The 24,574-nt window shown below is 40.8% G+C and overlaps 1 long non-coding RNA gene across 1 annotated transcript in view; it reads left to right on the top strand.

The window, feature by feature from the left end:
• Nucleotides 1-7,206, top strand: part of LOC137160611 (uncharacterized) — a 79,701-nt gene extending 72,495 nt beyond the window's left edge. Inside the window, exon 3 of the long non-coding RNA XR_010921943.1 lies at nt 6,937-7,206. This is a non-coding gene — a long non-coding RNA (uncharacterized lncRNA). The remainder of the gene's footprint in view (nt 1-6,936) is intronic.
• The last annotated feature ends 17,368 nt before the right edge of the window (nt 7,207-24,574 follow it).

Raw genomic sequence — 24,574 nt, 5'->3', positions numbered from 1 at the left:
GTTTACTTCAGTGTAGTAACTTTGGGGTAGCAGTGTTATGACACCTGAAGCTTCAGAAAACCATCAATATAAAAGCTTTCCTTTGCATCTGAACAGAACTGTCACTTCTGCTGTGATTTGTGCTGCCATAGGATCTCTTTAAATGTTTTGCACTATATACTGTTGGGACTCCTCTGTATTAAACCTCAGACTATTTGCAAATTAAGGATATCTTACTAATAAATTGCACAGGCAGCCAGCCACAGAAAACAGTGTAATTGAAAACATGAAATAACAGCGGTTACTGTGATGTGTGTTGTGGGAGAGTAGATGGAAACACTTATAGCACAAAGTCCTGTTTTGAAAATGGCAGGGGCCAATGACAATTGACAGACATCAGGAATTTTTAGCCAAGTGACTACAACTTTATAAATTCCACAAGAGGATAATTTCTCAGAGCAACCTGTCCTGGGACTAGTGAACAGGGAAAAGGCCATCAATGCTTCCTCTTGGGTTTTGTATTTATTACATTTTATTACATTTATATTACTGCATATAACAAATTTTTCCCAGAGATAGGAGAGGATAAGAACAAATACAGAATGAGCCACACAAAACGAGAGGACGTTAAACAGCAATATATACACTGTATACTATAACAGAAGATTTGAGGTTTATGAAATAGTCTAGACCAATCCCACTCAATAAAAACCTTAGCCAAGGTCCAGGGAAGTTAATAGGACTCTTTGCAGTGACTTCATTGAATTTTGGGTCAGGCCCCATAAGAGTTTTTAAATAAATGACAGTGAATTAGGCATTCAAAACACTCCTATAATATTATAATAAATGGCTCCATGAGTTTAGCTTCATAGAAAAATCTGCCAGTCCCAACCACGCATTATGAGAATAGTGCAACTTAATTCCATTTAACTAATGCCATCTGTTTTCAAGCCCTTGTTTGTATTCACTTGAGCTATGCATGACACTTTTTTCCATTTATTATTCACACTAGTTTAAATGTGTAGCACAAGGAGCTGCAAGAGTGAACTGCTTTGTGTGGATTTCTCTGAGGTTTGATTAGTTCAGCCCTGTCCCATTTTAAAAGGAAACCCCAATTCCAGCCTTAACTTGTTTCTGAAGATTTTCTCCCTCTCCCAGGTTGCTTGATAATGAAGGTGCTGAAGACTAACTGCAAATTGGGGATGGGGAGTTGATCATTGGGTCAAATTTCCCTCTAACAAAGTAAATTTGGCCATTGGCCTAAAATGAGATTTTAGATATTCAAGTGATATCAACACTTTCAGAAGCGTACTTTTCCCCAATCCCAGTCAGTTTTAATGGTGAATTAAAAGGAGGAACTGAAACAATGGAGTGAATCAGATACAAGATCTGATCCAATGCCCCATATCAATGGATATTGACCAGGGTTATATTTCAGACACAGGTGTCTTGAAAGTCTCCCTGTGTTTCTGTTATTGTAGTTCAAGACTGATCTGCCACAACTTCCTTTCTGTTCAACTCTTGGGATCTCTATTTAGCAATTGTGCTAAATGGTCTCTTATCTTTATAAGTGCTAGCAATTTTTACGATGCTAACAAAGTGACTAATTTGTTTTATGGAATACTGGCCATAAAGTTTGGATGGAGTTGAAGATTGGGTTAGGAAGACAGTAGAGTCACATGGTAGATTTTCATCCACATGAACTCAGAAAATGAGTTTCTAAAGGATTATACTTTCATAACACAGGAAATTGGGTAAACAATCAAAGCTCTGTATATATTTATTTTATATTACAAATCTAATATAGCTATGCTGGTAAATGAAGAGTTCAGTAAAATGTAGTGGGAGTAGAGGGGGAAAAAAGTTATATTATTTTCAAAGACACGATGGTGTAGCACCTTGTGTAATGGCAATAATCTTGTTTTCAATTTTGTCAATTCCAACAATTGCTTCAAAATTAATATTCCTGGATAGGCTAGCCAGGACTTGAAAGATTGAGGAATGGCTACATTTTCAAAAGCCCCTAAATCTCACTATTACCTAAAGACAATAAATATTAGTAGAAATAACAGGCCCAAGAATCTTTCCGGTGAGCAAGTCATCCTTGCATGGAAAGTAAACGTTTAGTAAAGTCCTTTCTTGAGAAATTATCAAGCACAATCTCAAGGGGCAGGGAAAGAAAATCACCAGAAACCAGTTAAGGTTGTGGTTGGGCAGAGAAAAGACCAGATGTGTGAATAAGTTAGTCAATATGAAGAAAGGAGTATAATTAATTAATGCTAAACTTATAATTGCATTCAGACAAACATTAACAATGTTCTTGACTCCTCCAGAAAATGCCACAAAAGTAGTTAATGCCATAGCTAAAAAGGGGGGCGGGGAAAGTTAGAAGACAAGAATAAGAGCAAGAAAAGCAGTGGGCAGCACCTTAGAAACAAGACAGGAGAGAACACAGAAGGAAATGGAATACATTTATGCTTAGGCAGAGCTTTAAAAAAAATCAAATCAGAATAGTTAAAAAGGAAAATCAACACAAAGTGGGTCCAATAAGGGGAATCAGACATAGGAAAAGGAAAGTCAGAGCAAAGGATGTAGAAGAAAAAATATTGGATACAGGCAGTAAAGCATTGCAGATAATCATGCAAAGGGGCATGTTACAGAAGATTACTTGCCATTATCTACAACAATTCATTCCCTAAACAAAAAAGATTATCTGCAATTTAGACATAAAATAGGAATTCAGCAATTGATTGTTTTCTAATCACTCCTTTGTTAAGTATTTTCTCAAATTCAGAATATTTTAAAAATAAATTGCACAGCCAGGCAGCCACAGAAAACAGTGTAATTGCAAACATTAAATAACAGTGGTTACTGTGATGTGTGTTGTGGGAGAGTAGATGGAAACACTTGTAGCACAAAGTCCTGTTTTGAAAACGGCCGGGGGCCAATGGCAACTGATAGATGTCAGGAATTTTTAGCCAAGTGACTATAACTTTATTAATTCTACAAGAGGATAATTTCTCAGAGCAATCTGTCCTGGGACAAATGAACAGGGAAAAGACCATCAATGCTCCCTCTGTCACTTGCTTGCTTTCTTCCTTTGTGTTGCTCAAATGTCAAGCACACCAGTCCCATGGCTTTAGAGCGTCTTAAAATTACGATCCTATCAGAGTCTGCATTATTCCAAGGCCTATCATGGCCTGCAACCAAGAACAGCCTATTGCCCATCCGTGGTCTGGTAGGGCAGCCAACTTGCTCACCAAATCAACCCATTTTCCTGAAAAAGGTGTGTTGTTGTCCAAGGGCATGTCTACACTGCTGCGGCAGCAGGGATTGACGCAGTGGCATTGACTGAGTGGGTCGGTGTTCATCCACTCAGTCGATGGGAAAGCGCTCTCCTGTCAACCGAATTAGTCCATCTTCCAAAATGCGGAAGGTAGCATTGACGGGAGACGCTTTCCTATTGACATAGCATCGTGAAGACACCATGCTGCATAGACGTAAGTACATTGACATGGGATAAGCTAGTTACGTTATGTAACTACCGTATATTTTACGTCAACCCAGTGCAGCAGTGTAGATCGGGCCTCATTCTCAGGCTAAGTGGGGGCTTCCCTAAATCCACCCAGCCTCTATGCTTTTGGGCAAACCAACCACCAAACCAATATCTAACCCATCAAAAAGGGTGGCCTAGTACTCCTGTTGCCAAGAGCTACTCCCACATATGCTGCTCCTTTAAAGCGTAGTTGGCATTTCCAAAAACAACTAGGTCTCAATCCAGGTGACAAAGTCCTGGCTCAAAGCATGCACTCCAGTGTCCGACAACTGCTTGCCATCTGGGCAAAAGAGTTCACAGAGCTGTAGACAGTGTCCCAATGCCTCAACGCCTGGTTTCCAACCATACTAACATACAACTTCCCACTGCAAGGCCAACCACAGCAGCAGGTTGAGGGAACCAAGTTCCTCAAGGCTTTCCAATGCAGCTTCACAAAGAAGGGGAACCCAACGTCTTTGTCCACAACCAAATCCTCACAAGATGAATGAAGAGGATATTCAGGGTAGTGTGGGGAGTGTTTTCCCCCCTCACCCCAGTTTGTGTATTCAGGGAATCAGTTGGTCCCATCTCACTGAGTGAACCACCTATGCTGCATTGTGCTTCATGCAGACAATTTGCTAACTTTCCCAGGGCTGCGTTTTGTGATCCAAATGAAGACAAGAACCAGCCAGTCACATGGAGTCAATCCTATATCAGACGTTAGAATCAAAGATAAGCAATAGGCACAGAGAGAGGAATGATTGACTCTACTCACTGATCAATTAGAAGCCAAATGCAGCCATAGAGGTGTTCTAGATTGGGCAGAGCACCATGTGCTCTCTACCTGAAACTAGGCTCAGCTGATACTGGTTGGAGAGGGGAAGACTCCCTTTGTATGACAAAAACCCAAACTCAAAATTCATCAAAGGAGATTGGATGACAAGGCAGCAAACAGACAGGCCAAGTAGCCAGACATCTCCCTTATGGCCACCACAAAGAGAGTTTTGATTATTGTTATTGTTGTGGGGGAGAGAGGGGTGTTTGGTTTTTTGTTTTATGAAGTGCAAGTTAGAAAAATTGTGCTCATCAACTACAAGCAAATGGTAGAAACGGGGGGTCCTTTATGAAAACATATTTAGGTACTGTAGTAGAATTAGTCTGATCTTTTTCAGAAGTGCTGAGGACTTGCGGCTTCTAATAATGCCTCAATGTAGATTTAAAAGCCTGACTTTTAAACATCCAGCTTTGAAAATGTTAGCCTATGAGAACAATGTTCTTTGTCTTACTACCATACTGTATGGATAAATAAATACAACACACATTGGTCTTCACAGACTACTGTCTGTGGATATTGTTATAAGAAAATCAAAACAAGTACCCCTCCCCCCATGTGGTTCAGTAATAGAATTGCAAGTCAGATATGAGAAACTTCTAACATAGGCCATCGATTCATTCCAACCTATGATTAGATTAAATGAGCTCTGAAAGGGTGGACCCCTATATGCATGCCGCGTATTACCGACATTCTGCAGTACACGGTGTAGGCTCAGGGGTCCATCCATGCAGAACTCACTGCAGGATCAGGGCCTCGGTGTGGAAAGGTACCCAAAACTGATTTAATATTGGTATTCAGGGCTGAAGTGCATTATTTACCAATACTGGTACTTGGTATGCATGTGTGTGTGTATAGGCACGCGCGGGCGCACACACACACACACACCATGTTGTGGCTAATAGATGTTTCGTACATGTAAAGGGAGTATCAATCAAAGCAAGTAATTTGGCAAGTATGGAAAAATATCTATGGGGTTGATGAGGATTTGCATTAGCTACACAAACCTATCGATTACTATAAAGACAGAGCACTACTTGCTGATCTTAGAGGATGCAACAGTACCTCAGACAAAATAATTTTTCAAAAATTGGTTGGTCTCATGGAACAAATGTATAATCAGTATAACATACAACTCCCAGCAGCAAAGCCCCAACAGGGGACAGCATGGATTTGTACTCAGTGAGAAAGCTTGTAGTTTGAGATTTCTTTCCAGAGGCAGTGAAGAACAAAATGATAAGGAAATTGACATTCTAATTCTGCATATCCAGCATCCAGACTTTTTGTTCCATGTGAGTTCAGTTTGGGAGATGTGTACAATACTCTATTTGCTGTGCGTGGGTAAATGATAGCAATGAAAGTTTTTTAATGGCAGATGAGATGAGCTTGGTGTCAAACCTCATGTTTGCATTTATACACCTTCAGCTGCAAGCATCAGAAAGTACGTTATTCATCCACAAACCAATTCTCCTGCTTGATGCCACACTGCAGTAAACCCCTGTGAATGGAAAAACTTCTGTTTAAACTGCTCACATCTACAGTTAGCAAAAATCAATAGGTAGCACTAGAAATGTAGACCATAGGCAACTTTTTTTTAACATATAAAAAGCTCACCCAAAATGTGTCAGTTCAGTGATCCATGCTATGCCAAACTGTTAAACCAAATGAGAACTGGAACCTTCATTAAAATGGCTTTGCTCTTTTTAATTAGAGAGATGGAAACTACAGGTAAGAATTGTAAATATTGTACAATTACTAGGAGTGAGGATAGCTTTTCTGTTAGTATGATTTTAATATAGACTTTATGCAGTCATTTTGATAGCATGGTAAGAGAAGAACACTCTAGTACAAAAAGCATTAAACTAGATGCTGAGTATTTTAGAAACACAATCCTTCAGTAATCCCCCCCCCCCCCCAAAAAAACCCAAACCAACCCCACCCCCGCACTTCAAGAGGATGCATCTTGTACAGCAAATCTGGAAACCGTATTTACACTCACCAAAAACTATCATATGTTGCTAAAACAAGATGTAGCTGTCATACTAGTACTGGTCAGTGGTCCAATGGGAACAATTTAAAATGTCAAAAATAGACCCAAAAACACACTGGCAGAGGGTGTTCTAACACAATTCAGCAATCACAAGGATTGAGGTAAAAGTTTCAACTGTTGTGTGTCTTCTATGTGATTAGACAATTTCTGTTAACAGCGTCATACTTGGGGCTAGATTGTGACCCTCATTGGGGCTAAGAGCAAGAAGCAGCTTGACAGAGGCAGTGTTTGTTGAGAAAGGAAAGAGGGCAGCTGGTGAGAAGAAAGATATTCACTGTTCCCCTGCTGTCTGAATATCCCTACCCAGGATCCCAAACATAGTAAACCTTAGGCATGGGTCCAATTCCAGGGGATTCAGAGCTGGCTACAAACCTTTCAGACAGCTCTAATAACCCATGTATCTGAGTGATAACACATATTTATAAGAAGTTAATTTATTTCAAGTAATATCACCACACTGAGACACAGATAATGATGTTTTCACATCTGTTTTATCAGATTATTCCTGCCGTTCTATAGCTATCTTTTCTTTCCCTTTAGTCCTCAAGATTTAGAAACATGAAGTCTTCTGGGACCAGAGGACCTGTGCTTTCCTGAAATGCTTTATTGGTACAACAGATACTTAGCTGACAGCTAGACTAAGTTAGAGCATCAGCAGAAACTGACATGCAGCAAAAAATCTGAACAGGAAGAGTCATCTATTTTGAAGACGGCAAAAAATATGTATAAATAAATAAAAATGCAGCAATCCGACTTATTAAAATACATGGGGGGCAGTGCTGAATATGTGTTTAAATTTAATGGAATCCAACTGGAAAGTTATGCTTACTGTTACACAAATTTAGACTGTTCCTAATGGTCTGCAAGTTCAGCTATCACTGTCAAGTTAACATACATAATTTGAATGTTGCAAACCTCGCTGACACCCCTTCATTGCACATTTCCTCTGCAAGTTTAAACTCAGAAGGCCAGATCCTCAGCTGGTATAAATCAGTTTAGCTCCCCTGAAGGCAATGGAGCAACATTCATTTACACTAGATGAGGATCTGGCTTAGAATTTTTCCAGATATAAGTGAGCTCCCAATATTTTTTTTCCTTATCACAGAAAGGCATGGTCTAGTCACACAGTATTAATGCTGGAAAGACTTCAGAATACTTGTTCCATGTTGAATGTACTTCCCACAGTTACGACTAACTAGTTAAGTACTTTCCAAATATTTGATTAATTCTGGATTTAAAATTCATTTCCATCATTGGGTGTCCTCAATCCTAGATAATGTTCTCCAATTTCCAGACATCAGCCTGTTTGAATACTTTCAAGTATGAAGAAAAATATAGCAGTTGCTTATGATAAAGTATTATTGTAGTTTTTGATAATAAACATGCCCTCTGAACGTGCATGGGAGCTAGGAAGCTCTCTAGATACTTAGCACATTTCCCCAGTTTCTAAAGTATTTTTCCAAATGTAGTGGTGACGGGTTCTAAACACTGGATGACTTTCCTTTTGTGCACAGCTTGGTTATCTTTCCTGCCTCAAAATATGAAAGAGATTAAGATGATATTCTCTTACTTGATGACGATACTGTATAAATGATAGCAAAGCATTCTTATTCTATGTGAGTTCTCTGAGACCAATAGCGATGGGTCCTTCCCAAACTGCTGACCTACGTAAGAGCCAGATAAGACTTTTTGCTTTAGACAAGACCCACTGAAGTCTATGAAAAAAGACTCTCATTGACTTCAAGGGGCTTGGGTCAGACTCTTTTTGTGGGTGCTACTTTGCTAGAATCTCTTAGCACAGCATTTGAATGCAAACTGCTGTGTCTATTGCTGGCTTCTGTGAAGAACCTCTACTCTTGGGAAATAGAAAAATAATTTCCAGACACATCGGAAATGCTTTTTAGTAAAGCTTCCCAGAAAAAGCCAGTTAAGTAAAACCCACTCTGTAGCAGGATCACGCAGGCCCCCCTGCTGATTAGGTCCTCTGCGCTCACAAACCACACCCAGACATCAGCTTCGTTCTCCCAGTGGTGCTCTTTATTTACAACTTGTATCCCACCACCATCTATTAATAGACAATTCGGCCTCACTGCTCCAGTCAAGGGAAGCTCACCCGCCCCCGCCACCTTTGCTGGCTGTTTGCCTCCACCCCCCTGCCCCACATGTCCTTCCTAGGAGCCTTTATAGTGCCTGGGCTAACCAGCCCCACAGCTGCTCCTCATTAACCCATCCTGTGCAGGGTTTACTCAGCCTCTTCCCATTCCCTCTAATTAGGACACCAGTGGCAGGGGGCTGAATCAGTCTGATGGCTCCCAACACCTTGTCACATAATCCTATTCTCATATAAATCAATGGGAGTTTTTCCACTAACTTCAGTGGAACCAGGATCCGATTCTTACTTAGTATTGTCACAGAAACAGGCACTTGTGTGACTGTTCTTTCTGGCCCCTTTTTAACTTGTCCTCCCCATCTACACTATAATCAAGCATCCAGTTAACTTTTCTTCTTTTTGTCCTGCTACTTGCATTGACTTCAGAAAGTAATGGTTGTTGGATGGAACGGCAATGTAGAATTTACTGTAAATATTGCTGGTAGCGCTGAATCAGAAATGTGGGTTATATCTTGATGGCACAAGGTTTTATTTCATTTTTTAAAAATTTCAATAAAACTGGACAGGAAATTGTCAGGAAGTTAGATTTCCTTGTGAGATTTCCAGCAAGTTCTTTTCCAATAGCGTGAGAACCCTGTACCATTTTTATTGAGGTATTTCATATTCGTAGTTTCAATCCTGGCCAGAAAACACAAGTGCATAACTTTCTAATAGTAGAGATGGATCTGAGCTCTAGATTTCAATCCTATCCCCCAAAGTCCAGGGGGTGTTCAGATCTAGGATTTTGAGTTCAGTTTCCTCTCCAGTCTTTGGACAAATACCCATTCTTTCATATCTTTCACCTAAACCCATTGCAGGAAAAATATGACTTAAACCCTGTTCCTGCAGCACTTATAAAAATCTATTAGTAAGAACGGTGTATAAAAAAAAAAATTAATTAATTCATATCAAGTTTCGTGTCCGTTTCCCTTGCTGATGTATCTCAAACCTAACCTGGTGAACCAGCTCTTGGTGGGACAAGAGGAGACTCCAGGGCTAGCCACACTCTGGCTTCTCTACTGCGACTCCTGTAGTGGTGCCAATTATGGAGGTGTCTTTTGTTTTTCTGAGATTGGCACCTATGCACTAGGAGCTGGACTGTGGCCCAACACTAATTTTGCATTAGTGAGCTCTACCTGTGCAAGGCCACAACTGAATACTTGGAAATTAGCCCAGCAAGAAATTAAAAATCTTGAAGCAGCATTGTCACAAAGAAAAAATATCCTTAAGGAGAAACACATTCAGTTCACACTTACACTTAATGCCCTGGGCAGACTTTTCCTGCTTCTCCCCGCCATGTGTTGTGTCTAGCTTATTACAGTTAATGATAGAGATACTCATCACCATAAAGGTTGCAAATTAGTATGCATTAATTATTAATATTGTGGTAGTGCTTAAGAGGCCCAGTCATGGACCGGGACCCCCATTGTGTTAGGTGCTGTACAAACACAGAGCAAAAAGGCTGTCTCTGTTTCCACAGGTTCCTAATCCTTTCAGCTGCTCTTGCATAATGGAAGAGGGGGGGAAAATAGGCCACATTTTTCTGTTTGCAAGAAAAAAACTAATTTAACCATGCTTTCTAGATATAGGTGCAGCAAAAATGGCTGAAATATGACATGGGTGTAGCTGTGCTTGAAGGCCAATGCTGTTGTTTGGTCTAGGGATGGGGGAGAATGTAGAAATAGTTCTAAGCATCTGAAAAATCACTTCTAAGCCTGCTCCATAGGCAGCTGCTAAGAGAACATCACTGCACAGTCTCCATGACCGTCTTGAGCAGAGTGTTGGGCAGAGACAGGGACTGCTGATGAGAAAACTTGCATTGTAAATGACTCAAAGACACAGTCCCACTTTGTACTTAATTGGGACACACTGGTTACTTTTCTCCAGTCCTGACAAAGAGCTCTGTGAAGCTCAAAAGCTTGTCTTCGTCACCAACAGAGGTTGGCCCTCACCTATCTTGTCTCTCGATCTCCTTCTCTTCCAATATCACCCAAGAATATGCCTTAGCATTAGGTGCAGGAGAAAACAGTGAGCACCTAAATAAATATCACTTATCCGGTGATTTTTAGGGTATGTTTTGTCTAATCTGTCATCCATTCAAAATTGAAAGTATATCATGGTGGCTTCCAATGTGCTTTTTGGGTACAATTCCAGGTGTTGGTGTGACGTTCTCCTCCCTGCAATCTGGACTATGTGTAGCTGTGCCACCCCAATTCCTCACTCCTGGGCCCTGACTCACTCCGCTTTGCTGTGTGAACCACCCACTCCCGAGTCTGCCCATGCCCAGCCTCCTGCAAGTAATCAGTCCCTGACCCAGTGAGGGAGTGCTTCTGGCCAGCTGCTCATGGGATAGACTCCCACCAAACATCCCCAGCCCCAGATGCAACCCTGAGAACTGCTGTTCTGCATGGTTCAGTGCTGTACCCTGCAAGCTCATTTACATCTGTCAATTTATCAAAGAAATTGATATGCACCAGTTCTGTCACGCCAAGCGAAGTCTTCACACACTCAGTCCACATGCACTGTTTTAGCTAAAACAAAAGTTTATTGACTACAGCAAGATTTTAAGTGAATATAAATCAGATCAATATAAATCAAGAGATTAATAATGCATCAATAAGTTGGTCACAATCAGCTAAAAGGTAACTTGCATCCTAAACGAAGATTAATATTTCAGTAGCTTTTCAGTCTGTGATGTTAGCTTACCCACAGCTGGCTGCAATGCCTCTAGCCACCAGGCCTCTGATCCCGTGGGTAGTTGCCAGCCCTTGATGTTGCTTAGAAGATCGATTCCAGGGGAGAGCCCTGAGACAAAGATGCCTCTTTCTTTTAACAAGTTTCCTCGACCCCTTGGGATCAGGTGACTGGCCATGTCCGGCAATGGGCATGATTTCTTCCACCTGAACCAAAGTGCTCAAAAGTGTTTAGACCAGTCCATTGTTCCTGTATGCATGCCTCTGCGGGGCATAGAACCCCAGCTTTGTGTTTGTCTGCATCTATTAAAGCCATGTTAGACACACATTTGGGGTATGACACAGCAGAGTTTCATAGCTGTTCATATGCATGACATTGCAGGAAACATGCTACCATAACAATAATGGTCAATATGTCAGGAGAATTCCAAAAGCACCTTACATTTCATACTTTCCATTAAACAATACACAGTTACGCTACAAGAGTGAACATGAATGATGCACAAATTGCACTATAAGGGTGGACATGGGGTACAGAGTGTCACAGTTGGTTTTGATCCATAAAGGCCTTTATTATTTGACTTCCAACAGTATAATGAAAGCTTGACTTCAGTGAACTTCGGATCAGTCCCTTAATGCACAGCAGTTATCTAACAGAGATTGGTCTCCAGGAGAACAGAACAAGTGCAAGAAACAGGGCACAGTGCAAGGGTGACTGGAGAAACCTTTGAAGACCATGTGGACTTCATGAAGTTCTTGCTTTTCTAAAGCTATAGCTTTGTAGACAGCATTGAGACACAGCTTTGTTTCCTATAGTGCCATTTTCCAAGAGGACTATATTGGCTCAGTTGCAGAACTAAAGAGTGGATTTTTATTAAAGCCGGAATACTTAATCAACATTTCTAGTTTTGTTTAGCTAGTGCCAAAGTTAATAATAGATGGAAACCCTGATTATTAGAAATGTCTTAATGGATGTGCAAATCTTTAGTAAAATCAGGGTTCATCAAAATGATTGGAAAGTACAGTTACATCTTGCATGCTATTGTTCTGGGGAAAACCAATTCTAACACATAGCTCTTACTATCAGTAAACCTCAAGGTGCTTTGCAAAGAAGGTCAGTATCACTAGTGCATTTCACAGATAGGGAAACTGAGGCACAGGGAGGAAACATGACTTACAAGATCACTGAGCAGTCCAGTGGCAAATCCAGGAATAGAACACAGGTCACCTGAATCCTGGTCCAGCGTGCTAGCCATTAGGCCACCTCAGTGTTTGACAAAATTGGAGTTTGTAACGTTGAGGTGTACCCTTAAACAACGGCATTTTGGATTTCTATGGCATTGTCATTCTAGGATTCTAAAGCATTTTACAGCTAATTAAAGGAGAGATTTTCAAAAGCACAAATATGAGTTAGGTACCAGCACCCATTATCTTTCAGTTTGTGCCCAGCTGCACTTTGTGCCTTTTTGAAATATTTCCTCCTAAAGATCATAGCCCCACTGTGAGGAACGTATTTTAGAGATTAAGGCACAAATAATCACTTGCCTAAAGTCACCCAGTGATACCCTGGCCTTACCAGGAAAAGAATTCAGAAAGCTTTCTACCTCCTGGTTCCTTACTCTACCAATAAGACAACACTTCTTTCCTTAATGTACATTTCTTTAAACTCATTAGAGAAGAGCCAGTTATTACCATGAATGGAAACTAAATAACTAGCAGATTTTTATGGTAATGATGCTGTGCTAATTGCATTGCTAATATATATTTGCATATTGTGCTGCTCCAAAAAGCAAAGCCTTTATATTGTAAATAAGCGTGGGGAGAAAATAGGTTGGGAGTCCAGTGCAATGCCAGATTATTAATAAAAAAATGGCACAGCAAAAATGGTTAGCAGTTCCGCATAATGTTGCTTTGTATCCTACCAAGTAGGAAAGAAGTCATTCTGACAGGGAGACACAGAATTATATTAGATTGGTTGTATTAGAAAAGGTGGGGGTAAAAGCAGAGTTAGGAAACCATGTATAACCAGTGTGTGCATGCACGCACACAGACAACAAACTAAGGTTTTGGTACAATGTGTGTAAGTCATTAGGGTTCCATTGAAGATAACAGAGCGAGGCTGAGGCTCTGGCCCAACATATGGTCCTGTAGAGGTCATGTTCTTTCAGAAACAGAGCACAGAATCACAACCCAGGCAGAGGAGGAACTAAGATGACCATAGGCCACCTTTATGCCCTCACAATTCTGGGATGCGCTAAAGGTCCAGAAGAGACCCCAATGTAACTTAGACAGCCCACAGGAACTGCCAAAATTCTGCCATCCCATCCCTACCTGTCTATGGGTGATTGCAATGATCATTATAAGCTGTAGCCCTGTCCCAGCACATCCCTCCTGCCCCTGTCCTCTTCCTGACATGCTCTCTGTGCTGAGACTTGCAGGGGGCAGGGGTGGTCCTCTGAAAACAGCCTATTCCTATCTTCCTTAGTTCTTGCACCTGGGAAAATTCTCCACCAGCCAGATCCAGGATTTTTAGATCCCCTTTATGCTGCAGCAGCTCCTTTGTCCAGCACACAGGGGCTGGGCCACGGACAAGACTCTCACTCCCTGTATCCAGCTGTTCTTAAGCTCAGGCTACTCTTACTAGTGCCTAAATGTAAATTTATGTACCTATGTTTACAAATTCTGGGCTAAATTTTATTGTCGGATTCAAAGATGTGAGAACAGTAAGTCATTTTAGTATTTATTACCCATGGTCAATAATAGTCAGATATTAAATATTGAATTGTGTTATGATTTGGATTAGAAGATGAAAAGCATCTATGGATCATAGTGGATGTTTAACTGAATAAGTGAATATTGTGACATTGTCACAAAAGACGACAAATGCTATTTGTGTTGTATTAATAGGAGTATGCATATAATACAAGCAAGGTAATTAGTTGCTCTCCTCAGTACTGATTGGTTTGCCACCAGACTATTGCAATCAGTTCTGAGCACTTCACTTTAAAAGAGACAAATTAGAGACACCTCAGGGGATAGTAACAAATATGAAAAAACGCACTGAACATAGGTCCTTTGAGAGAAAGGACTGAGTATTTTCAGTTGGCAGAAGAAAGACTGAAGAGAGAGATTAGCATTTTACTAATGCATAAAAAGATGCTTTAAAGAGGACCTGGATCAGTTTTTCTCATTAGCAATGATGATAGATCAAAAATAATGAGTTTCAGTTGCAGCAGCAAAAATTTAGGTTAAGCATAAGTAAAAACTTTATAACCATTCGAACAAGCTGCTAATGGAGGCTGTGAAATCACTAACCATGAAGCTATTTAAGTCTAAAATAAACATACATCTCTTAGAGATGATGATAATTTAGGACTGGTATGCCTAGATATTGCCACACTGAAAACCACTTTGGCAAGAATAAATTTGCACCACGTCTGCAGGTAAACTTACACTCTTTTAAATACATTTAAAAAAACCCCAAACCCATAGATTCATACCACCATAGCGTTTACCTGAATTTGAAATGTCTTTCAGTACACAACAATAAGTATTTCCTGTTTATTAACAAAGAGGACATACTTTATACCTCACACCTCTATGGAAAAGTCCTATATAACATATTAAAACCTGATTTCTTTTCTACAGGATTTTGTATTTAACTCATCTTATAAATTATAATAGAAGATTTTATTCCTGCTAGAGGATTCTACAAAATGGTGCAAAAGAACCTATATCATGGTTCCTCTCCTCTTTAATTCTTTAGGCTTTCAGATTCATTTCTGTAGAACCCTATTACATTCTATAGACTTCTTGCATAAGGGAAACTCTTCCTCTTCAGGTAGAAAATTCTTGATAATTAAATCATATTGGTGGGAACCTGGAGGAGGGAAAGTTTCAGTCACAGAAAAAGTAGATTTCTGAATTTTTTCTACTTTGTGTTCCTTCAAATGCCTACCCAAAAATGTAGGGTAAAACCCAGTCTTGCTTTATACCTTTGAAACCCTTCAGCCTGCAGCTTCTGCTGCCAGCCATGAAAAAGTGAACGAGATCATAACCATCACCCACATCCAAACCAGCATTTACTCAACCAACGTGTGGACAAACACAAGACACCACAGCAATTCTACATCTATATAGATTATTCATACTATTGTTATCAACTTGATTCATTGACAGCACTTTTAGAGGCAGCCTTAATTTACACTGTAGAGTATTACTTTACTTACCCTGTTGAGCCTGTTTCTCCATATATTATCTGTTCTTTCTATACTGTATTAAACTAAAACACTTTGCAGGTAAAGCAGTTGGCAAGATCTAGCTTATTCTCAGAACAGCCTGCTTTATCATACGTCAAGGTCCTTTACAGCCTCATTAATACATCCAGGATGATTTGTCTCTCTGAATTTCTCACCTGGCGCTCCTATCTAGCTCACCTTCATTAGGCTGTGTCATGAAAATGGATTACTTTGTTACAGACTAAAAAGATACTAAACAACTGCACAGCTACAACTACTTAAGCCCCACCCATTAGTTAAATTTGTCTTTTCTGGAGATTTTTACAAGATGGGCTGAAAACATTGTGAAATCACTGTGATTTTTAAGGAAAAATGTTGATCCTGTATTTGTGAATATTTGGCAATCACCATCCTAGTCCTGCCCTCCAGAGCTCCTATTACAGCTGCCTTTTACAGTTCCAACTTCTAGCAGCCAGCTTATAGTTCACTTACTGTGTGCGCATCCCTGCCAATCACAACGAGAGTAGCAACATGCAAAGCAAGTGGAGTAAAAGCTAGTCTTCAGGAGCCGGGACCAAGGAATAGTAGCCAAAGGCTGGAAAGTTGAGAAGAAGAAAGCACAGGGAAAGAGAATATTTTTTAATGGAAAAAGGACTTGCTTGGTTAAAGCTAAATAATTTAATATTATTACAAAGCATTCCTTTCACTAGAACAGCGTTATGTAATTTAATATCATTTGGGGGACATGATTCATTTGTGGTGTATATTTTTAAAGTCGTATTCAACTGAGGTTTTACTGTCACTGAAACAGGCCTATAGCTGAAGCTGTTTACATCTACAATAGATCTTTTAAATCTAGGCTGTTTGAAAGCAAGCTTGACATGTCTTCCGCCCCTTGTTCTTCCCACTCTCCCTCCAGTTCAATTTCTGTCACTATAGAACCCCTGTTTTGCCATTGAAAGGAGTCAGGGCACCGCTTCCATTCTGGAAGAAGCTGTTTTATACAGAGGAGCGGTGATCATCAATGATGATCAAGAGGATGATGTATCCACCACTGTCTCATCACCAAGTAACTATCACACTCTTTCAGGGACAAGCTGATTGAGGGCAGTGTGGTCTAGTGACTAGAGCCATGGACTTGGCTCTGCCACCAACCTGCTGTGTATTCTTAAGTAAATCAATCCTCCTCTCTGTTTCCCTTCCTGTTCTTTGCCTCTCTTGTCTATTTAGAATGTGGCCTCTTGGGCAGGGACTCTCCTTACTATGCATGGGTACAGCATCTACCACCATAGAATTCGATCTAGAGGCAGAGACTTCTAGGCATTCTTGTTATACCACAATATGACACTTGCCAAACTCAGACAGTGATTCCATGTTGTTGTTCTACTAACAAGGCTTGTTAGGCTTTAAACTAGATACAGAAAGGAAGGAATAGCAGGAGAGGTTTTTCTTACCAGAAAAAAACAAAAAACCCAACACATCCCCTGACACTTTCCTATATTTCCACTTTAAGCACTTCCAAGCTGGTGACAGAAAATGGGTTTTGCAACATCTGTTGATTAATATGAATAAAAAGAGGAGCACTACTATGCTCTAATTGTCGCAAGGAGTGGGGAAAATAGACAAGGTGAACTAGAAATAATGCCAAGTGACAGAGAATGTGACCTTTTTGGGGGGGCGGGAAATAAACATGTCAGGATGATTCGCTCCATTGGAATACTAACAAGATGCATACAATCTACTTTCGATAACTAGAAAAAAAAGTAGAGAAGTGGTGGTGGTGGTATTGGTGGCAACAAAATATTTACAAAACCAGTACAACTGGTCCATCGTGGGAACCCCACATTAAGCCTGTCGATAAAGCACATCTCTAAAATAATCTAGTAATACTTTTCTATTGAGTAGTCCTTTTTTCGTATGGAGGATGACAGTACATTTATAACCCCTTAGTTTTTTAGGCATAATAGAACTGCTATTAATAGAAATGGGCCAACTATGCAGTGTTAGGATCATGACTAGGTTTAGCCTAAGGTTTGGATTCTGGTTTGAGGCTAAGTCAGGGTGTAGCCGGGAGGGGTAGTCCCCCTCTGAGGAGGACCCAGAGAGGGAGCCAGACCCACCCTGGCTGACAGAGGCCTGCCCCAGGGGGAACCCTGACCGGAAGCAAGAGGGCGGGTCTAGGCCTTTAAAGGCCCCAGTGGCCCCACCTGACCGGAAATAGGGGGGGCGGAGCTAGGCCTTTAAGAGCCAGGCCGGTGAGCTCAGTTGGAGAGAGATGGCTGAAGGGGAAGGATGTGTCTCTTCCTAAGCTCCTAACTAAGGCTGGGCCGCGGAGCTGTGCTGAGAGGGAGTGACTGGCCTTAAACCCAGCCTGGGGATTGACAGAGGCCTCCCCCAGGTATCCTACAGCCTGGGAGTTGGAGGAGGGCCCACCAGAGGCCCCCACGGCCTGGGATCCGGAAGAAGGCCCATCAGGGTGCCCTGCTGCCTATGAGCCTGAAGAGAACCCCCTGGAGACACCTGGGGCCTGGGAGCCGGAGGTGGATCTGCTGGAGCAATACTGAGCCTGAGAACCTACTGGCCCTGCCCGAGGCCTGGGGACCACAGGACCTGGAAGAACTACCCTCTGAAGATGAGCCCATGGAGCTGCCCGAGCTGCCGCCTGTGGACGAGGAGGGCCTAGCAGGTCTACCACACCTCAGCGACCCAGAGGAGGCAGGTACCGGGGGTTTCGGGGAGGAAGAAGCCCAGGGATAGCCGCACGTTAGCGGCTGAGTCAGGGGCAACCCGGGCAGCATGTTGCGGCCGGAGCCCCGCCAACCCCGTGGCAAACGCCATTGCCACTACCAGGGCCCTGGGCTGGGATGCAGTGGAGACGGGCGGGCCTGCGTCCCCCTCCCCCCTTCCCTATCCTCTGTGAGCAACCCTTCCCCGCCGTGCCGTTCCCGAGAGCGGCTTGCTTGCTGTGCCCGCCCTGCCTGAGGGCCTGGCCTTAGACGGCTCCCGGTGAGAGGTAGCCGGGAGGGGTGGTCCCCATCTGAGGAGGACCCAGAGAGGGAGCCAGACCCAGATGCTACTCCCCAGTTCCAGGGGCATGTCCATACAGGGCTATAGTTTTGGATTCAGATTCTTTGGCAAGAAAAGAAGGGCTGTGGTATTCTTGGGTCAAACTCTCATGAGAATTACGGTATCCAAACCAGAACTGGAAAACTGGCCTTTTCTGATCCTGCAGTGATGGATTCATAGCTGGTGAATCAGATCTGAACTTCTCTTGTTAAAGGTTTTGGATTTATGGTTCCAGTTTGGTCTGTCTTGACCTGCTCATTTCCTGTTGATTTGTTGTACATGTAAACTCTCATCCTTCAAAAGCCTGTTCATCTGCTGTGTACCAGATGTTTGTTTGAAGAGGAAAAGGTCTGGGTCTCAGCTGTAATATCCCTCTGGTTAACAGATTCCTGGAGGCTTTAATATGAAATCTTTAATAGTTATTTTTTTCATGCACTTGTGCAATCTTGTTAATGAAGATAAACTGATCAGAGACTGTGTCCTGGGCTAAGAAAAGAGGATAATCAGTTTGCTCAATTGGCTGGAAACGTGCTAAATCTCTCAAGCTTTATTTAAAATGAAATTTCCAACTCTTTCAACCATGTGACTCAACCACTCAATTGTTCTTCAATCTTATATCATATATTTTCTTCTGACATGTAAATTAGTGAAAGGTTGATGCACCAGAACTAGATGCCCACAAAAAGATTATACTTTTCTGACTAATGAGAACAGTTTCACTTCAGAATATTACCCACTTCAGTTAGAATCATTGTCACAAAGAACAGATAAAATGTCCTATTTCCTCCTCACGTTAATCTTTGTCATAAGGATCATAAAGCCCGCTGTCATCTGCCAAGTACAGAAGAATATTAGGGTGGTTCACAATGGAACGTTGACTTTTCACTATTTGATTGGTTGGCCTTTATTAATTAAATGGACAGCTTATCAGAATGTGCAATATCAAAAGTAGCAATGGGGGAATGACAAAAGGGGAATAACAGATGAAAATGTAATCAGAGTTGTAGCTGATCTAGAAGACATTAAATGCAGAACACTAGCATAATGCAAGGCTGAAGTCGTGCAGTTAAGCAGTGCTGGTTCAATTATATGGAAACATTTTCCATAATTAAAATTTTGAAATTATTTTTTGACATTAAAAAGAATTGGCTTCCATTGTGCTCATGCTTTTTGGGAACAGTAAAGCTGTGGGAAAGTGAATTGCAAGTAGAAATTAAAGTTGTAATTTTTCAAAAGTTGACAATTTTTTGGTGAAACTTTTGGACAAATTTAAAAAAAGAAAAGTTTGTGAAAAATTTCATGAAAGTGTTTCCCTGTTTTTGACCAGCTCTGTATTTAATTTTGCACACTTAAGTACTTGCATCAGATACGCTACATTTTATATGGGATCAGACACTGATGCAAGAAGGTGATGGGTTAATCAGAACCATTTGCTAAAGCCCTGACATAGAGACAATTGAATTAGTTAGATAAACAGTTATCTGCACACTTTGACTAAAACTATGCATGCTTATACAATCACTTTGTTTAAATGTGACAAGAAAACCTTTACTTTTTTTTATTGGTAAGCTTTCCCCTATTTTATAGTGATATTTACATAATGACTTTGCTGAAGTGCTCAGGATGATGACAAGCTGTTAAAGTTTACATGATGTTTAAAAACCATAATAAAATAAATCAAATAAAAACTGAAAAAGCCAGATATTATGGCAGCCCCAAAAGGGAAGAGAAGGAACTCTGCACAAGAGCTTTTAATGATTAAAAGATAAAATTCCTTTGAAAAACCAAAGATTTTAGACACTTTAAAAGTGGAGATGGAACAATGGATAGAAGAAAATGTCTGTCAAAATCTTGAAGAAAACATAAAATCATTACTGATAAAGGTTGCTAATGAGACAAAGATTGCAGGAGAGAACAAGGTCACTGATGCAGAGCAGGCTGGGTTAGTTGGCAAGAGAGGTGCAATCAAACAATATGCATTTCAATACAGCTATATGTAAAGTCATACATGTGGGGACAAAGAATGAAAGCCATACTTGCAGGATGATGGACGCTATCCTGGGAAGCAGTGAATTCTGAAAAAGATTTGGAAGTCATGGTGGGCAATAAGCTGAATATGTGACTAAAGAGCTAATGCAATCATTGGATGTAAAAATGGGAATCCGGAGTAGTAGGAAGGTTATATTATATCTGTATTTGGCAAGGTGTAACTACTGCTGGGGTAATGTGTCCAGTTCTGGTGTCCACTAATCAGGAAGAATGTTGATCAGTTGGAGAGGGTTCAGAGAAGAGCCATGAGAATGATTAAAGGATTGGAAAACATGCCTTATAGATGAGTCTATTTAGTTGATCAAGGGGAAGGTTAAGGGTGATTTGATCACAAACTATAAGAACCTACATGGGGAACAGAAATTTGATAACAGGCTCTTCAATCTAGCAGGCAGAGGTGTAACAAGTCTGACGGCTGAAAATTGAAGTTAGAGACATTGAGTGGAAATAAGTTGCAACTTGTTAACAGTGAGGGTAATTAACCACTGGAACAACTTGTAAGTGTTGTGGTAGATTCTTCATCACTGGAAATTTTTAAATCAAGATTAGGTGTTTTTCTAACAAATATGCTCTAGTTCAAGATAGAATTATTTCAGGAAAGTTCTACGGCCTGTGTTATGCAGGAGGTCAGACTAGGTGATCACAGTGTCCCTACTGCCTTATAATATATGAAAGTCTATGGTGTGATATTACTGGAAGTCGGTAAATGGAAGGTACAGTGCTCCTGGTTGCCCAGTTATCTTATATCTACAAGCTTCAATTAAGCAAACCAACTTGGGATATTACATTAATTGTCCAAACAAATTTGGATAATCAAGGGAATTTGATGCACATTAGGGAACATGGCTTTGTTTGTCAGATGACTGAGGTTTTGGGCAGAAAAATGAAGGTTTGGATAATTGAGGTCTGACTGCTTACTACTGGCTTTGTACATACTAAACTTTTTTGGGGTTGGAAGGAGCAACAAAACACTACTTTGATATGTTAGCTAATTTAGCCACTGGGAGATGGTAAAGTTGTATTCTGGTACTATCTGCAGCTGAGCAATCATGAAAGCTTCAAGTAACTGTAGGGAACAATATAACAGACTTTCTATAGATCAGAATGAGTAAGATGTAAGAAAAAAAGATAAATCAATAGGACTATAAAATAAAACAAAACAGGGTACTCCTATTGAACAGCATCAAATATTCCTGTGAAAACAAGAGATAGCAAAATAGATACGGATAAAATTAAAAGAATGGAGTGCAAAACAGCAATAATACAGTGTAATTGAATGGGTGTAGTAACAGAAATACATAAGAAGCAGCAGACTATACATGACATGTAACTGAAAAGTCAGTGGAGGGAGACTGCTTGAGTCAGAGAGTTTGTAATGAAACACATGATCTATCATTTCTTGTTTGCAAGTCTCAATCCAGACCAAGTCTCTGCTTCTGCAGTCTGATCCGTGTCAGTGCACCTTGGTGTCCATACAGAGACCATTGACTTCCTAGGGGCTCCACACAGGCATATGAGTTTACTCATGCAGATTGGATTGCACAATCAGGAGCGAAGTTGGTAGTAACCCTAAAATAATCCTATCTAAGGCTTCTCTGGAGACCTACTAATATGTGAAATAAGCTGGTGCTGCTGAATGCTCTTCCCAGCAGATGGGCACCTCAAAAGCCGCACACCACTAGTGTTACTAATTTGTAGTGTCAGGAGGGAGGTCAAGGATTGAATGGCCATGAGATTGAGCAATACTCCCAGCCTCAGATAGTCCTGCCAAGACAGGCCCATGGCAAAGAAGTATGAAGTTTATGCAACTGCTGCCTGTGTTCCATCTGCCCCTTGGATAGAGGACCAGAACTCCAGGGCTGATATTCTGACATGTTTCATAAGAAATAAATTCACATTTAAAAAATAAATAAACCAAGCCTGAAGCAAAAAAGAAAATAGCAAAACAAATGTTGACAGGAGCAGTATGTGCATAACAGTGAACCACAAAATATCAAACTAAAATGAGGATGCATCGTGGGGCATCAAAATGTGGGATAACTAATTTTAGACAATTTTCAGCTTCTCCTTATGTTAATGCCAGTGTGATGCCAATGAAGTCAGTGTTACACTGGCATAAAATTGGTGTAACAGAGCAGAGAATCAGGCCTATTATTCAATCTCTTAATGTCCTACCAAGAGCTTTCTGAAATTACTAATTATGTTATTCAGAATTATCAATCAATATCAGTGGTTACAAATTGGTTAAAAAAATCTTTGCTGATGTTTTTCACTGTTCATGTTGATTTATGTAGTAGTTGTAGAATGAACTTAAACAAATTCCCAGAAGTCTTTAATCCAGAGCTAAACCATCAGTTTAGAAAGCTGATATGTTCTTCTGTATTGGAAGGGTAAGAATGTTATTTTAAAAGATCAGACAAGAATTAGAGTAATTCTTTTAATAATCTAAAATTGCCCTTGCATAGAGTTAAAGTAACTAATATAAGAGTTTCTGAGAGTTTAGAATTGCAAACTATTTGTATTCCCCTGTGAAATGTTGTAAACATTTTGAGACAAGGATTCAGATACCAAATAACAGCTAAATAGTCTAGTGAGTGTTTGGCTATTTACAACAACTTGAGTGTAGTGCCTAAGTTTTCAACAGGGCCTACTGCTAGGGGAGGTAAAATGTTTGGGTTCCGAACATGAGACCCCCTTAAAATGGCCTGATTTCCAGAATGGCTGCTCAGTACTTTCTGAAATTCAAGTACCTCTTTTTTTCCTGAATGATTTCTCATAAAAATTTTGTCTTTTGGAAAAATTACAACCGTTCTCTAAGCTGCTTGGGAAACCACAACCCTTTTTGATGAAACGTTTCAGTAGCATTTGTTGAAAGTTCAAACATTCAAAATTGTTGACAGGCTCTCTGTCCCATTACTATAGATTAGCATAGATTTCTTTTTTAAGTAAAGGAGGGGGAGGGGTAGAGGCGATTATCAGACATACTATAAGATAGGTTCCAAGAATGTACTTTTTTCTGCCACATTTTCTATGGCAAAGCAGATATCTTAGAGCCAGATTCTGAGCCTATTGAAGTCAATGGCAAAAATTCCTATCGACTCCAGTGGTGCAGGTAACATGTCTTCTATATTTAGTGTTTCAACAATCACTCTGTAATCATAAGATTTGCCTTACTGGACCAGACCATTGGTACACCAAGCCCAGTATCCTACCTCCATCAGAGGCCAATACTGGATGCCTCAGAGGCAGCTGATAATTTCTGTAACGCACATTGGTTATTGGGAACATTGTACAAAGGAATGGAGGGGATTCTCATCTGATGTCTGAAAGTGATTCGCCTCTTTAAAAAAAAAAAAAAAAAAGAAATTCAACCATGGTATTTGAATAAGTGACTGACTATGGCAAAGAATTACATGTCCCGAAATACATCCTGGTCTCAAGGGGATATTCAGTAAAATTGAAAGGCCGAAAATACAAACTTGCTTAAAGGGAATATTTCTACACAGTACATGATTAATCTATGGAACTTGTTACCAGTATACACACAATTCCTAGACACCAGGGCTCGACAAATTTGCTTTGGAGGTAGGAGCCAGCCCAAAAATTAAGGAGCCAGTCAATGTGGACCCAGCAGCGGAGGGCCCTGGCCAGAGCACAGCAGCCGCTCTCCCCTACCAGCCCTGCCCCTTCCCCCACCCCTCTCTCACAGTGTGGGCCCAGTGGCAAGGTGCCCTGGCTGGAGCATGGCGGCCACTCCCCCCAGAAAAAAACTAGGCACCAGATTTAAATTTCTAGGCACCATGGCGACCTGGCACCTGGGGTTTGCCGAGCCCTGCTATACATCCAAAATTCCTATGAGTTCTAACATTGATACTGCTCCCACAGCCAGAACAGTTTACCACTGCCATTTTGATTAGACTTGCCATGTTGCTGGTTAGCAGGTTTAACTAAAAAGAGTCTCAATCGTGGGAGCTTTGTCTGCA

Source organism: Emydura macquarii, unplaced genomic scaffold, assembly GCF_026122565.2.
Source record: "Emydura macquarii macquarii isolate MOO-44397 ecotype Brisbane River unplaced genomic scaffold, CSIRO-AGI_Emac_v2 contig_2205, whole genome shotgun sequence".
Classification (NCBI taxonomy): Eukaryota; Metazoa; Chordata; order Testudines; family Chelidae; genus Emydura; species Emydura macquarii.
This window is presented reverse-complemented; position numbering and strand designations above follow the sequence as displayed.